An 18,153-nucleotide genomic window follows, 5' to 3' on the forward strand; every position below is an offset into this window, starting at 1 on the left:
TTTAATTCCTGGCTAATGCGCTAGATAATTGTCACCGATAAAGCTGAATGTACTTCGTGACTATTATCGGTTGTCAACTTAATTTGGATCTGACTACCGTCAGCTTTCTGTCCCATCGCTCTTAATTGTCCTTTCACCCGGATGCGTTCACCATGTTGTGCTGACCAAGTTGCGGTGATTCTTTTTGGGCGAATGTTTGCGAGCACGATCAACGCAAAGTCTTGCGTTGAAGTTGCGCTCGACCAATGTATTCCTATGATTGCAATCTCTGCATTGCGTTAACGCATATTCTGCACAAAAATGTAAAGATCAATTGCTCTAATGCGTTGGACGCATGCGACCGCAATATTATAGAATTTATGCTTAATGGATGCAATTTAGCATATTTCATCAACGCAATCCAACATTATTTAAGAACTTAGTGTTATGATAACGCGCATTTCTGCCCGTTATCATGCATCGCCGACTCCACTATGGAGGTGGAGAACGTAGCGGCTTGTGAAGCGTCTAAGGAAGCCATCTAGCTCAGGAAGTTCTTGACAGAACTGGAAGTTGTTCTATATATGTCTAGGCCCATTACCCTTTATTGTGATAATAATGGGGCAATGGCGAACTCCAAGGAGCCTAGAAGTCACAGGCGCGGCAAACATATAGAGCAGAAGTATCATCTGATCTGCGAGATAGTTTATCGAGGGGATGTGATCATCACGAAGATTGCGTTGGAGCACAATATTGCTGACTCGTTTACGAAGGCTCTCATAGCTGCAGTGTTTGAGGGTCACCTTCAGAGCATGGGTCTACAGGATCGCCCGCGGCTGGACTAAGGCAAGTGGGAGATTTTCTTGTACTGGGCTTTTATACCCTAGTTTATTTTTTTGTACTAGTTTCATGTACACCCCACTTTGCTTTAGGACAAGTGGGAAATTGTTGAGGTTGATGCCCTAAATTCTCGTGTCCTGTAGTTTGTAAACTATTTGTACGAATGCTTGTGTTGTATAATATATGATATTTACTTCACATCTTGTTTTTGCTCAATTGTATGTTTTATTTGCTTTACCACGAACCAATAAACATAAAATCCCTGGTTATCTGTATGTAACTTAAGCATGTATGTGGTGACATACAACTGGATCATGTCTTAAGTGATAATCAAAATGGTTTGTAGTATGTGGATATAGGAGAGAAACCTTATCCTGGTAATGCCATAGATGCGGCCCGCTTTGTGGAATGGTCACAAGTGTTGTGACTTGTCATAGATGGTCTGATCCTGATAATTCGTGTAGGGGACATGCGAGCGAGGGCGTCCTATACAAAGAGTTTGTATAGACTTGACCACGAAGTGTTAACGTCTCGTTATATAATATCGTTCATGATAGAGACTTCACTTCATTAGGATGACCATAGGTAATATGACCTCAATCCTAAGTGAGTTGGGAACTCCTGCCATTGAGGGCGATCCTTTTATTTTTATAGGTGCGAGTAGCCAGGTCACCGATTCAAACCTACCATATTTGGGGATTCGTCTAATTTGGGAGCTGAGAACTCAGCTACACAAGATGGAATTCACTCCTTCCTCAAGGCAGGTGTAAGTAGATAGATAGCTCCCTTAAGGGCTGATTCTAGGGCTTAAACAATGTGGCGCCACACACCTTCTCTTGGCCCGAGAGGTGTTCACACATAGTTGGACTATGTTGTATTATTCATTAGAGGAATTAGTGGTACTTAAGGAGTGAAATGTAACTATAGGGGCAAAACGGTAAATTAGCCCAGCTATACTTATGAGCATCTGTGAAGGATCATCGTACTCATGATTGGTTATATCCGATGGACATAGAAATATATATGTGGTAAGAAGAGTTCAGTTGTGGGTCTTTAGTGGAAGGCCTAACAGTTAACGGTGGTGGATCTCGTGGCTAAAGAGTTTAGTCAGCTATTCACGTACTGTTGGAGCTTCGAGCTACAGGTCTATAAGGTCCCCTAGGTAGCTTGGATAAAGTCGAGAATCAGTGTTTAGGTCAGTTTGAAATGTTCAAATTGACAAGAGGGAGGTCGATTATATATGATATAATTGAAGTGGTTAATTATATATGATATAATTGGCTAAATGTATGAGATACATTATTTTTGGAGGAAATTAGATATAAATATGATTTATATCAAGTGGAGGAGAAATTACTATAGTAGATATGTGATATCAAACTATAGGGTAAGAATATAATATGAATATATTCATTTATTATTAAATTGGTTAATTATGAGATAATTGGCCAAAATACTCTCCTCAATCGTGCGTTAGTGGGAGAAGCCGTATTCGGTTATGGTAACCAAAGAATAAAATGAAAATTTGTTTCATTTGGCAAAAAGTTCGAAAAAATCGTAATCGGTGTGGAAACGTCTTGATCACTTACCTGAGAGCCTATACGATAGAGTCTCATCGTCTAAACGATTGCACACCAACGTCTAAACGATCACATGCCTTTCTCTAAACGATCGCTTAGCTTTCCTAAACGATCGCCTAGCGTGCCACATTTTCTAAACGATCATATATCTTTTACTAGACTATCGCTTAGTAAAACCTACACGATCGTGTAGCTTTGTCTAAATGATAAACACTCCGCTATATAATAGCTTTCTCTCCCACTTACTTATTGTCTACACGATCAACTTTTCCTCCTACCTCTACCAAATTCACCAAAGACCACAATTTGGATTCTCACTCCGAGAATACCAAGGGCTCCATTTGGTGGTATCATCCCCGCTTCTTACTTGTTCGTGTTGTTGTCGTTCGTGTAGACGATCGTGCTGTCGTAGCTGACTAATCTACTGGGCGATAGAGTTCGTGTAGAGATTCTTCTGCTACGTTGAGTTCGAGTTTGAAGAGAGTCTTCAACTAGTATGAGAACTCATTCCCTTGTATTTTATTTATCAAAGCATGCCGTTAATTAGTGGTGAATTACATAACTATCTATTAGAATGTATGTGTTGTTTTTCAGTCACAATGAAATAAAAAAGATCCGAACGTGCTCAAGGATGCTTTTCGTTAAGAGTTCCCTCAATCCTAAGTGTTAGCTTTGCTACTCCGGCTTCTTCTTCTTCACTACCTGTCTTCACTGCGAGTACATCAATATCCAAGTCTCTTCTACACATATGTCTTAGACATCCATCCCGTAAAATTTTGGCCAAGTTAATTGGTTAAAGTAATTTCAAAATTTTTTATAATGAAAACACTGATTTTTGTGAAGCTTTTCAGTTTGGGAAAATGCATAACCTTCTCTTTTCTCTTTCCCCCTCACATGCAAAATCCCCATTTGATGTTCATACTGATCTGTGGGGGCCTGCTCCAGTGCATCAACTGACGGTTTTCGCTATTACACTCTATTTATTGATGAATTCAGTAGATTCACATGGATATATCCTTTGAAATAGAAGAGTGACACTGCCTCTACTTTTAAGAACTTCAAATCGTTTGTCCAAACTCAATTTGACAAAACTATCATAATCTTACAAATGGATGGTGGTGGCAAATTTAAAATCGTTATGCACATTTGTGATCATCTGGGTATTCAAATCAGAATGTCATGCCTATATACATCAGCTCAAAATGGCCGTGTTGAATGCAAACACCGTCATCTTGTCGAAACCGATCTCACGATCCTTGCTCAGGCCTCCATGCCTCTGCACTTCTGGTGGTACGCTTTTCAAACAGCAACAATGCTTTTTAACTCTTTTTCATTCCCTATTCTTCAGGATAAAAACCCCATGGAGGTTCTTCGTCACACAACACTGGATCTGTCATCCTTACGAGTCTTTGGCTTTGCGTGCTACCCTAATCTGTGGCCATATCAGAACTATAAGTTCGGTTTCCACAGTCGGCGATGTGTCTACCTTGGACTTTCACTAATTCATAAGGGTTTTTGCTGTCTCATCGATGATGGCAAGATGATCGTCCACGACATGTTAGCTTCCACGAAGATGACTTCCTTTTTCGGTTAAGCTTCAGATCCTCTCCGACCCAAATACCCACCTCACCGACCCAACTAATCACCGCTTGATTTCCTCAGCCCCTACCACCCTACCCATCCAACTCATTTTCCATGGGCCCAACACCCTCATAGACCGTGCCTCACCCCTCCCCCCCAAGCCCACCCCAAATGGCCCCAATTTCCCCCACCCAACCAACAAGTGACCCAAACCCAATCTCCTCTCAATCACCCCTATCCTTTCCAAACTCATCTCTTCAAAGCCCGCTCCCTTGCCCACACTCTCTATCCCTACTATGTCCCTCCCCAATTCCTCCATCTCCCGATTTACTCCAATCATTAAGTCAAAATATACTACCTCCTTCACCCTTGCCTGTCCCACAACCAACTTCCCAGCCAGTCATAAACAATCATCCCATGATCACTCGGGGCAAGTCTGGCATTTTTCGACCCAAAGTTTGGACTGCCTCTATATCTACAGACCCCTCTAATAACTGGTAGAAATACAAGTTATTAAAGTTCAAATTATTAAAACAATGGGAGAAAGCAACAGTAAAATAGGTAATATTACGATTGAATGCGCCAAACTAAAAGAAAATTGTGATCGCTAATGTTCATCGCATAAAAGCAGTTAAATTGCGTTATTTTGTGCAGGTACAATGCGATGGCGTGTCTGAAATTGCAATCCAAGGGTACAATGTGATGGCGCATTTGAGTTTGCGATCCAAGAGTACCTCAAAGATGATCGCGTAAAGACCTTACATAAAGTCGACAACATAATGAAACATGATAGGGCATAAAGCTGATAACGGTCAATTCGGAAATACAGTTGTCGGACATTGAAGACCATACCGTTGCAAATACATTGAACTTCCGGTGACTTTCAGACGACGCAACAGGGTATGAAAATTAATGTTGCCCATCCATGCAATCATTAGTGAGAAGAACTGCTTCGCCTAGAAGTCTATAAATACCCAATGTTACCAAACCAGAGAGAGCTCGTGAGAAGGCAAGGCAAAGTGGAGAGAAGGGAATTCTTGAGATGAAATTAATTTTTGGAAAGGTCGAGAGACTGCCAGAAACAGCACGAAGGAGAGACACCCAACCCTTGCGAGAGCAAGATTCTACCATTCGGGAAAGAGTTGAAGTGATAAGAGCAGTGTAAAAAGCCAGAGGAAGCAAGACATTGCTTACCTGGCTTGATACTCCTTACTCCATTTATTGTTTTGTACTCAACACTTTATTTGCAAATGAAAACTTCATTTCGGTTTATTTTCAGTTTCTCCACACCATACATGAGTAACTGAATTTGTGAATGGGTTGAGAAGTACTTAGCTGGCATGACTTAAGCTATGCACTTTATGCGACCATCTTTTCTTATGTATGCTTCATTCATCATTTGAAGTACTTGAGAGACTAGTCTAAAGACCGAATCTAGGCTTAAGAGAGTTGGATTAGATCGCATAAGCAAGGGTAGAGACTTAGAAATAAGTTCTATATGCTACATTCCATACACATTGCATGCATCCTAGAAATAGAAAATTTAGCTTTAGCATTGAGAAATGTGGTACTTAATATTTGTGTATAGCATGATCGCATGACTTGTACAAAATCTTAAGAAATGCTAGCTAAATCTCTTCTCAACTCTTTCATCGCATACTTGTTATAACACAACCCTTTCATCGCTGTGCATTTGATTCCATCGCATTAGAAAATCTAAATTAAATCACCATCTGTTTCTTTATCACCATTGCAACAGGATCAGAGAGTCCGTCACATATCTATTTAGTAATCCCTGTATTCGACCCTGGACTTACCAGGACCTTAAAAAGGCTTATACTTGGGCTTTGTTAGGAAAACTTACATGATCATCTCATCCACATATCCTTACGTCACATTATAAATCAACGCATCAAGTTTTTGGCACCGTTTCTGGGGATTACGGTATAGATTGCTCTAACATCAAACCTCTTTGATCTTCGTAGCTTTCAACCTTTGTTGTATTGCCATTCCACTTGTGAAGGAAGAAGCAAACGTCGTATGAGCGAAGGACATACTCCTGAGCTCAAGTATGACCTAGAGATCGAAAGAACTTTTCGCAAAAGGTAGAGAAACAGACGTAAACGGCAAGGTAGATTTCACAGAATGGTTAAACAACCAGAGGAACGAGTAGTAAATGAAAACAACATGATGACAAATCCTATCCTACTAGCAAATGATTGTGATAGACCCATCTAGGACTATGTGTCACCGAACTTGTATGATTCATCCTGAGGAATCATGAGACCAAATTTGATGGATCAAGGTTCGAGATGAAGCCAATAATGTTACAAATGATACAAACAGTAGGACAGTTCGGAGGATGGCGTGGTGAAGATCCGCACGCCCATCTACAAAGCTTTATTAAAATTTGCAACACTTTTGTGTTCCCTAATATTTCCCCAGAAGAGGTTCAACTCACATGATTTCTATTTTCACTATGCGATAAAGTAAGAAAATGGGCTTACTCTCTCGAACCAGGAAAGATAACGTCATGGGAGCAAGTTGTGGAGAAGTTTATAAAGAAATATTTTCCTTCTACAGAAAATGCCAGAAGGAGGAAATTGGTCACCAATTTCGAACAAGAAGAAGATGAATCGCTCAATGATGCATGGGTGAGATTTAAGAGACTAGTACGCGACTGCCCACACAATGGATTGTTGGATTGCCTTCAAATGGAGATTTTTTATCATGGACTCAACTCTGCATCGTAGACAGCTGCCAATGCGGTAGCAGCAGGAGGTCTACTAGATAAAACATATGATGAAGCAAAGAATATTCTTGATCGCATCTCGAAAAATCATGAAGATTGGCAAGGAAGCAATCAAAGAACGAAGCCCAGAGAAGATAATGCGAGTAATGGTGCCATCGCATCATTACAAAATCAGATGAATGCGATGATAAAATTATTGCAAGGCATCACAATAAACAATTCAGGAACTCGAAATGGGCAAGTCAATGCGATAGATCAAACAAGCACCAGTTGTATCGTATGTGAAGAATCGCATTCTTTTGAGGAATGTCCACGAAATCCTCAATCAATTCACTTTGTCAAAAACAATCCTTTTTCAAACACTTACAACCCGGGGGAGGGAAGGGGGGGAGGGGGCAAAATCACCCTAATTTTTCTTGGAAGAATAACCAATAACAAGGTAGTCAGCCTGTAGCTCAGAGAGAGGGACCGCCAGGGTTTTTCCATAGAATTAATGAACAATAGCAACAACAAGCTAGTAGCTTTCAAACACCATCCCCATCATCCCTGGAAAACCTTTTAAAGCAATACATCGAAAAGAATGAAACAGTCCTTCACAACCAAGCTACATCCATCCACAATTTGAGAATTCAAATAGGACAAATTGCGGGAGAGCTAAAGAACAGAGCCCAAGGGACATTGCCTAGCTCAACTGAGCTTCCATGCAATCCAGGGAATACAAGGAAAGAACACAGCCAAGCAGTTACCCTAAGAAGTGGAAAGGCGACGATAGAAGTCAGAAAGGTGCCTCGCCAGACCGAGTCAAAGGAGCAACCTGCGATTGAATCAAAGAAACCTCTATCGTAGACTGAATCAAAGGAGTCTGAAACTATGGAACCAGAAGATGCGATCACCTCTAAGCCTCCAGACCATGAAACATTGAAAGTACAGCTACCTCTATTTCCTCAAAGACTAAAAAAGAAACATAACGATGAAGGCCAGTATCATCGCTTCTTGGAAATATTGATGTCAGTGTATGCCAAATTCTTTAAGGACATTGCTTGAAGTAGAGAAGCACGGACAGATTCGCCATGGTGGCATTGACACAAGAATCTAATGCTATAATCCCACCAAAGATGCGAAACCTAGGTAGTTTCACAATACCCTGCTCAATAGGAGGAATCTATATTGGTCAAGCATTATGCGATCTTGGGGCAAGCATAAACTTAATGCCCCTTTCAATCTTTAAAAAATTGAATGTAGGACACCTAACACCCACAACGGTGACTCTTCAACACGTCGGTAGATCCTTGGTACACCTTGAGGGGAAATTAAAGGATGTCTTGGTAACAATAGACAGATTCATTCTACCTGCAGACTTCATTATCTTAGATTATGAGGTGGATAAAGATGTTCCAATTATATTAGGACGACCATTCTTGTCTACTGGTCGTGCTCAAATAGATGTACACAAGGGACAAATCACAATGAGCATCAACAAAAAGAAGCTCAGGTTCAATATTATCAAGGCAATGAAGTTCCCAAATAAGGAAGGCTTATCAAATTCCGATGATGAACACATTACATTGAAGATTGAGAGTCCGAGGAAGAAAATAAAGAAAGAGAGTATGCGGCAACATCCATAGAGACTTGCCATGCAATAACAGATATATTGAAGAATGAAGAAATGTTGAATTTAGGTGAAGAAAGAAAAGCACAGAAGCCCTCTTTAGAGCAACAACCTATACTGGAACTAAAAACTTTACCAACCCACTTGAAGTACGTATTTCTTGACCAGAATGAAACCTTATCAGTCATCATATCCTCTGCGTTACCTGAAGAAAAAGAAACTGCGTTGCTCAGTGTTCTATAGAAATATATTAGAGTAATCGGATGGACGCTCGCAGACATTAAAGGTCTTAGCCCGCCGTATTGTATGCATCGAATCCGACTTGAAGAAAATCAGGAAGGCTTGATAGAACCTCAACGCAGACTGAACCCTGCGATGAAAGAGGTTGTTAACAAAGAAATCATCAAATGGTTAGATGTCGGCATTATCTACCCTATTGCAGATAGTACGCGAGTTACCCCCATGCAATGTGTTCCCAAAAGAGGTGGGATGACAGTAGTTTCTAACGTAAATAATGAATTGATCCCTATGAGGACTGTCACGGGTTGGCGGATTTGTATGGACTACAGGAAACTCAACGCGACGACAAAGAAAGATCATTTTTCCCTGCCTTTCATTGATTAAATGCTCGACCAATTAGCGGGAAATGATTATTTTTGCTTCCTTGATGGGTAGCAGGCTATAACCAAATTATGATCGCACCAAAGGATCAAGAAAACACCACATTCACATGTCCATATGGAACGTTCGCCTTTCTTCGCATGCCTTTTAGATTATGTAATGCTCCCAATACGTTTCAAAGGTGTAGGATAGCGATCTTCTCTGAGTACCTTGAAGACTCAGTTGAAATCTTTATGGATTATTTCTCAGTCTATGGGCAAACATATGAAATTTGTCTGCAAAACCTGAAGAGAATATTGAAAAGATGTGAAGAAACTAATATGGTGTTGAACTGGGAAAAGTGTCATTTTATGGTCAAAGAAGGAATTCTGCTCAGGCACAAGGTTTCAAGGAATGGGTTAAAGGTGGACAAAGCAAAAATTAAAGCTATAGAAAAACTTCTACATTCAGCGAATGTGAAAGCTTTTAGGAGTTTCCTAGGACACGCGGGATTTTACATAAGGTTTGTGAAAGACTTTTCCAAAATCCCTTTGAATGCGTTGTTGGAAGCTGATAGACCTTTTGATTTTGATTCACACTGCCTCATTGCATTCAAAATACTAAAGGACGCTTTGACTACAGTGCCAATTCTGATCGCACCCGATTGGGCGAACTGATGTGCGATGCCAGCGGATATGCGATAGGGCTAGTCTTGGCACAAAAAGTAAAGACAATGTTGCACCCCATCGCATATGCTAGCAAAACATTAAACTCCACGCAGGCGAATTACACCACCATCGAGAAGGAACTTTTAGCGGTAATTTTTGCGATTGAAAAATTCAGACGTTACTTATATGGGTCAAAAGTGATAATCCACACAGACCACTCGACGATAAGATATTTGATGACCAAAAAAGATGCAAAGCCTAGACTAATCTGATGGGTTCTCTTACTCTAAGAATTTAATATGGAAATAATCGACCGAAAGGGAACAGAGAATCAGGTCGCTGACCATTTATCATTATTATAGAATCTAGAAGTGGATCGCATCCAGTCAGAGATGAACTCTTCATTTCCTGATGAGCAAGAACTACCCTGGCATGCAGATATTGTCAACTTCTTGGTCTGTAAACAATTCCTTCAAAACTACACATCCCATCAAAAGAAAAGGCTTAGTCATGCATGCAAATTTTACTACTGAGACAATCCAAATTTTTACAAAAGAAGACCAGACCAGATATTGAGACTCTGTGTTCTAGAAACTGCTTTTCATCACATATTGTTTCAATGTGATGAATCATCTTATGGAGGGCATTTCGGTGGACAGCGCACAACAGCAAAAGCCTTGCAATATGGGTATTACTGGCCCACTCTGTTTAAGGACACACGAGAATACTCCATGAAATGCGATAAGTGCCAATGTACTGGAACATTTCAGAAAAAAAAAATTGCGATGCCAATGAACAACATATTGAAGGTAGAGCTATTCGACGTTTAGGGAATAGATTTCATGGGGACCATTTCCATCGTCAAATGGTCCTAAATACATTCTATTGGCTGCCGACTATATTTCTAAATGGATTGAAGTTGTTTCATGCGTTGCAAACGATGTAGCAATTGTCTCTAAATTCTTGCAGAAAAACATCTTCACTCGTTTTGGCACCCCACGTGCCATAATAAGTGATGACGAGACCCACTTTATGATTCGTATTGTTCATAAATTGTTGGTCAAATATAATGTCCACGATAAGATCACCACCGTATATCACCCCCAAACAAATGGGAAAACAGAAGTTTCTAACAGGGAAATCAAATCAATCTTAGAGAAGGTGGTGAACCCATCGCAGAAAGATTGGGCCATGAAACTGGATGATGCCTTGTGGGCATATCAAACTGCTTATAAGACACCCATAGGCATGTCACCATATGCTTGGTGTCTAGAAAGGCTTGTCATCTGTCGTTGGAACTAGAATATAAAGCGATGTGGGCAATTAAGAAACTTAACTTTGATCTTAAGGCTGTAGGAGAAGAGAGAAAACTTCAGCTACTAGAGCTGGACGAGTGGAGATTACAGGCATATGAGAATTCCAAAATTTACAAAGAATGCACCAAGCGATGGCATGATAAGTGTCTTTACGAGAAAAGCTTCAAGGCAAGTCAAAGGGTATTACTATTCAACTCTAGGCTGCATCTCTTTCCTGGAAAACTGAAGTCGCGTTGGTCCGAGCCTTTCATAATCAAGGAAGTATTCCTGCATGGAGTGGTGGAATTGACCAACGAAGATGGGACCAATGCATTTAAAGTGAATGGACAAAGAGTGGAGATATCATGGAGGAGATTTCCAACTTGAAAAAACCTCCATTGACTTGAGGAAGCCAGAATAAAAAAAAAAAAAAAAAGAAACACTTAGTCTCTGCGATGATAAGAGGCATACATTCATCAGGGACGAAGCATATCCTTTTGAGTATCCTTTTTTCTTTTCTTTCAAGAATCTAGTTTACTTTCTGTATATTTATTACTCTTTACGATTGTCGACTCTTTTTTCGTACTTTTAATCTTTTTGATTTCATCATTTTGATCGCAATAAACGAATGCGACGGAGCAATGCAATGGGCATAAAACATGCAATTTGTTGAGTTCCAATATATATATATATATAAGCCCATCACAAGAAAGGATGCGATCACAATATTGCGGGTGAAAAATTAAATTTGGGGGTTGTGTCCTTCTTTGCCTTATCTTATTTAAACTGTTGTACTTCTAACTTTCATATTGCTGAATTCTACTATCACATTCTCTCTCGTTTGGCTCAATTATGAATATTACTTAATTTGGTCGTCGCATTCATCCTTTGCCCATTATGACTTCAATGATGAAATATATGCTTCTTTTCTTACCGCATGAACTAGCATCAGATTAATTTCAGGACAATCGATTCACAAAACATTTCTAAAATTTAGTGGTCTACCAGCTTTACTTCAAAACTATTTTTACAAAATTTTTCGAATCCATCGCATGAATTATTTTGTCTTCAGCAATGAGGACATTGCTTCGTGTTAAAGTTTTTTTTTTTTTTGGGGGGGGGGGGGTGCTATTTTCAGCCTTGCTATTTTTCATATTTTCAATTTAAAGAGAGAAAGAGAGAGAGAAATAATATATAAACGTTGAGATCGGATCCTGCTCGTAGTTGGATGTCCACATGACACTCGTGGGGGAAAGCCAAAAAGAAGATGGGAATCGTGATCAACGCAGAAGCTAAGTGATCACAACTCTGCTACCAAATAAAGAGATGGGCATGAGTTTTGACTGAAAAGAGCGCCTCGCTCGTAGTTGGATGTCCGCATGACACCCATGGGGGCAAGCCAAAATGAAGGTTGGGCACTCGAATTAGCGCAAGATCACAAAACGAATATCTGAATCATGTGAAGGCCAAAATCGCTTGAACACTCCGATTTGATAAAATTTGATATAAATCATGCGATGTCTTGAGAAATGAGCAAATTTTGTTTTGAAGATTAAGCTCATAGTCCCTAAAAGTTAGAAATATTTTACGAAGAGATTAGGATAGAAATTAATAAGGCATCGGTTCAGCCATTTGAATAAGGCATCATGAGAAGCCTAGGCAGGGTGAAGGCGATTGAAATTTTGAGAAATCTTTAGTTTATGCTTGAGGGCAAACATTGTTTTAAATTTGGGGATGTGATAACTGGTAGAAATACAAGTTATTAAAGCTCAAATTATTAAAACAATGGGAGAAAGCGACGGTAAAATAAGTAATATTACGATTGAATGCGCCAAACTAAAAGAAAATTGCGATCGCTAACGCTCATCGCATAAAAACAGTTAAATTGCGTTATTCTGTGCAGGTACAATGCGATAGCGCATCTGAAATTACGATCCAAGGGTACAATGCAATGGCGCATTTGAGTTTGAAATCCAAGAGTACCTCAAAGATGATCGCGTAAAAACCTTACATAAAGGAGACAACATAATGAAACATGATAGGATGTAAAGCTGATAACGGTCAATTCAGAAATACAGTTGACGGCCGTTGAAGACAATACCGGTGCAAATACATTGAACATTCGGTGACTTCTAGTGACTTCTGGTGACTTTCAGACGGCGCAACAGTGAGAAGAATTGCTTCGCCTAGAAGTCTATAAATACCCAGTGTTACCAAACCAGAGAGAGCGCGTGAAAAGGCGAGGCAAAGCAGAAAGAAGGGAATTCTTGAGATGAAATTAATTTTCGGAAAGGTCGAGAGACTGTCGGAAACAACACGATGGAGAGACACCCAACCCTTGTGAGAGCAAGATTTTACGATTCGGGAAAGAGTTGAAGTGATAAGAGTAGTGTAAAAAAACAGAGGAAGCAAGGCATTGCTTATATGGCTTGATACTTCTTACTCCATTTATTGTTTGGTACTCAACACTTTATTTGCAAATGGAAACTTCATTTTGATTTATGTTCAGTCTCTTCACACCATACATGAGTAACTAAATTTGTGAATGGGTTGAGAAGTACTTAGCTGGCATGACTTAAGCTATGCACTTTATGTGACCATCTTGTCTTATGTATGCTTCATTCATCATTTGGAGTACTTGAGAGAATAGTCTAAAGACAGAATCTAGGCTTAAAAGAGTCAGATTAGATTGCATAAGCAAGAGTAGAGACTTAGAAATAAGTTCTATCTGCTACATTCCATACACATTGCATGCATCCTAGAAATAGGAAATTTGGCATTATGCATTGAAAAATGTAGTACTTAATATTTGTGTATAGCATGATTGCATGACTTGTACAAAATCTTAAGAAATGCTAGCTAAATCTCTTCTCAACTCTTTCATCATATACTTGTTATAACACCACCCTTTCATCGCTGCGCATTTAACTCCATCGCATTAGAAAATCTAAATTAAATCACCATCTACTTCTTTATCACCATCGCAACAGGATCAAAGAGTCTGTCGCATATCTATTTAATAATCTCTACGTTCGACCCTGGACTTACCAGGACCCTAAGAAGGCTTATACTTGGGCTTTGTTAGGAAAACTTGCATGATCATCGCATCCACATATCCTTACATCGCAAGATAAATCAACACATCCTATTTGAACCCACGATTGTCACTCATGCCCTAGTTGTTCCTCAGTGGCGCTCAACCATGGTGGCCGAAGTTGAAGCTCTGCACCGAACCAAAACGTGGACTTTAGTTTCATCAGCCTCTTATCAAAACATTATTGGTTGCAAGTGGGTTTTCAGACTTAAACGAAATGTTGATGAGTCTGTTCAACAGCACAAAGCCCGCCTTGTTGCCAAAGGCTTCCATCAACACCCTGGCCTTGACTTCTTTGACACCTTCAGTTCGATTGCTAAGGCTTCCACAATTCACATAGTTCTTTTCCTGGCAGTATCAAACAGTTGGGTACTTTAAACGATCGACTTTAACAATGCCTTCTTAAATGGCTCATTGAAAGAAACAGTATATATGACCCAGCCCCCAGGTTTTGAATATCCTTCATTTCCTATTCATGTCTGCAAGCTCAATCGAGCAATATATGGTCTCAAACAAGCCTCAAGGGCATGGAACGATGAACTAAAAACTTTCTTCCGCAGGTCTGGTTTTCAAGTAAGCACCCTTGATACCTCTCTCTAATACTTTCGCACTAACACAACTATCATTCTTTTGTTAGTATATGTCGATGACCTCATTATTACCGGTAGTGATCCAGCTCAAATAACCCATCTTATCTCCATTCTGAACTCTAAATTCTCGCTCAAAGACCTCGGTTGAATCGACTACTTCCTAGGCATTCAAATAACCTACCTTCTTTCTAGACTTCACCTTAATCAATCTCAATAAATTGCAGACCTTCTATCCAAACTCAAACTACAAAATATGAAACTGTGTCCAACCCCAGCTGCCCCTGGTTCTCTCCTCTCAATAAACAGTGGCATTCCCTTCCCGATCCTCTTCCCTATCGAAACACAGTAGGTGCTCTTCAATACCTTACAAACACCAAACCTGACATTGCATTCGTCGTTAACAAGCTTAGCCAATTCTTCAAAGCCCCTACGGACTTCCATTGGTCAGCAGTAAAACGAGTACTTCGGTATCTTATAGGCACTTTACATCATGGTCTCCTTATACAACCGATCACTACCTTCTCAGATGCTGACTGGCCTTCAATCTTGATGATCGTAAATCCACAGTTGCCTACTGCTTCTTTTTTGGCTCAACCCTCATCTTCTGGTCATCCAAAAAGAAAATGGTTGTGGCTCGATCGAGTACTGAATCCGAATATCGAGCCCTTGCTCACGCTGCTACTGAAATCACATGGGTACGCAATTTACCCTCTGAAATTGGCTTTTTCCCATATGGTGTACCATATTATGGTGTGATAACATTGGTGCCGGTGCCTTGGCCGCCAATCCTATCTTCCATGCCTGAACCAAGCACATCGAAATTGATGTGCACTTTGTTAGGGATTAAGTTCTTCGAGGATTCCTAGAAGTAAAGTATGTTCCTTCCAATAACAACTTGTCGACTGTCTAACGAAAGCTCTCCCTCATGATCGATTCACATACTTTTAAAGAAAGCTCGGGTTAAACACTTTACCCTCTCGCTTGAGGGGGGACGTTGAGGATAAGCACCAAACACAATCAGCAGTTGATTAGGCACCATAGCATCGCTAACCTGGATCCTCTTGCCACCGTAGATTTTCTTCATCCAAAATATCAAATCCATTGCAACTGTCTACTGATATTTACTGCCAAGATTCTTTATTCTTTTATCCTTATTTGCTCACTCAGTGTATATAATATGAGCTCCTCCACACAATGTAATATATACAAAAACATAAAGCAAGAAAATAGAAATTGATATTAATCTCAGAGGCTGTCGACTCTTCTTCTTCCCTATTCTGCCTCTTTAACATTTGAAACCATTAAAAAGAAAAAAAAGTACCCCTACACAAGGCTTCATATAATTTAACTCAAATTGAAAACCTAATGGGGCATTACTCGTGATAAGGATTAAAATCATTGCCTTAATAGAGTAGTATAAAACCTAACATTATTGGCAAAAAATTCAGTTGGTCAACAGGGAATTATTGGATCTACATATCAAAAATACATGTTTCATTGTATGATCAAAATCAAACAAAGCAGCATAAGAGATTTGAAAGTAATCTCTTCAATTGATTTGAAAAGGAATTGAGCTTGGATTGATTTATGCTACAAAATAATGCTATCAGATTCTAGTTTTGGCCACCCGACCATCTTAGGGCACAAAATTTAACATCAATGGAATTAACCTGAGGCTTTCTTCAAACGAACAAGATGATGGGTCGTGCTAGTCGCAGTTGTAGAGTTTCTCCACGAGCAAAGCTTGAGCCAATGGAGAAATTGAGAGAGAGAGATCAACAATGTTTCAGATCCAAATTGAAAATTGTTATAGGGCAATTTTAGAGTTTCATAAAATTAAATATCAAAACTAAAAAATTTGCATATTTTACCCATATATGTAAAATCTCAAAGGTAGGAGACATGGCTGTAAAACCTTATTCTTAAATTGTTGTCCATTGCAAATCCCCTAACTAAAATCTTTATACTCTTCTATGACTGACCTCTTTCTAAAAACTTGCTTATTATTAAAAATTCCACAAAATAACCCAAAAAGCAAAATTGCAATGTGAAATACCAGTTATACCCCCGCTTTTTAAAACCAAACAATACAACTAAAGTCGGACGCCTACTCCATCAATTTACTAAGGGAGCATTCACTGTCTCTCACATTCTTGATTTTTTATCTCAATTTTCTCTCAACTCTTCTTCGTATTCGACTTCGTCTTCGATAAGTTCTTCACTGCTCACCAGTTTTTACTACACATTTTCCACCACCATTCTCATGATCCAAAAGGTATTTTACTTGTTTCCTTCAATGCATGTTGAATTTTCTATTAAGCGTTAAAAACTGGTTTAGAGTTCACTTAATTTAACGAAATTGACCGCCCATCGCTTTATTAAATGATCCTCTAACTTTAATTAAATGGTTTCTCGACTTAAATTAAATGATCTTCCAATTTAGGTTAAATGATCACTCAACAACGGCTTAAAGGTGAAGAAAATCGAACACGAGGATTTCCATGAGCAGCGGAAGGATCTTTCCAAATTTCAATCGTATATGAACTTTACAATTACAATCACAAAGAAACATACGGTTATGCATGAAATAAAAATTACAGCATGCTTTACTACAGATCAAGGGAAGAATCAATAAACCTTTGTAGACTCATCTTCAAGTTCCTTGATCACGAACGCTCAATCACAGGAACACAGACACAGAACGTTCGTTCAACAAGACTGCAACACTACACGATCACCGCGCAATCGAACTAAGCGATTGCCAAGGTCACAAACATCGCAAACAGCCTCCACAGAACCTCGACAGTGTCGAGTTGAGTATGACACCACCAAGAAGGTTGAATTGGTATTCTCGGTGTGAGAAACTAGAGGGTGGGTTCTGTATGGACTTGGTTTGAGGCAAAAAACTGAAGGAACAACAATCGTGTAAACGATTGAGCAAGTAGGAGTTGGAAAACCCTATCGTATAGATTGATGCTCAATCGTTTAGGAAAAGCTATGTGATCATCTAGCAAAAGCTATGCGATCATTTAGCTCATCGTCTAGTTGAGTGTCTATCGTATAAGAACACTCCACGATCGTTTAGCTAACTCCAAGTTATCGCTTAGTAAATCTGATTTACTTGACAACTTCACCGTGAGAATTTTCCGGGAATGGAATTCTCAAAACTTCTTTATTTTCTTTTCTTTTTTAAATTAGGAAAACATTTTCCTTTATCTCACGATTACCATGAAACCACCAATAACCTCCCACTCAATTGATTATTAAAGAAAAATAGATAATTATCCAATAATTAATATTATTATAAATATAAATGATAATTAACTTACCATAATATATTTATAACCTATAGCTTTAATATTTCATCTTATGAAACATATAAACCATAGCTCTTTTTCTATTACATGGAACTTAATGTAAATCTCATTTACATTAATCCTCCACGTGATATATCAAATACCGATCATATCATATATAATCAAACTACCTCTTGTCAATTTGAACATTTCAAATCAACACCAAGAACTGATTCTCGACTTGAATCCATTGAGTTACCAAAGAGACC

General features: G+C 39.2%; 1 long non-coding RNA gene and 1 other non-coding gene across 3 annotated transcripts in view; both read right to left on the minus strand.

Moving 5' to 3' along the window:
* Positions 1 to 18,153, minus strand: part of LOC120092140 (uncharacterized) — a 60,993-nt gene that overhangs the window by 23,381 nt on the left and 19,459 nt on the right. The window lies entirely within an intron of this gene.
* On the minus strand, positions 6,572 to 6,678 carry LOC150032688 (small nucleolar RNA R71). Its single transcript, XR_016524929.1, has one exon. It is a non-coding gene; the product is annotated as a small nucleolar RNA R71 (small nucleolar RNA).

Source organism: Benincasa hispida, chromosome 11 (assembly GCF_027475165.1).
Source record: "Benincasa hispida cultivar pf3 chromosome 11, pf3_genome.v1.1, whole genome shotgun sequence".
Lineage (NCBI taxonomy): Eukaryota > Viridiplantae > Streptophyta > Magnoliopsida > Cucurbitales > Cucurbitaceae > Benincasa > Benincasa hispida.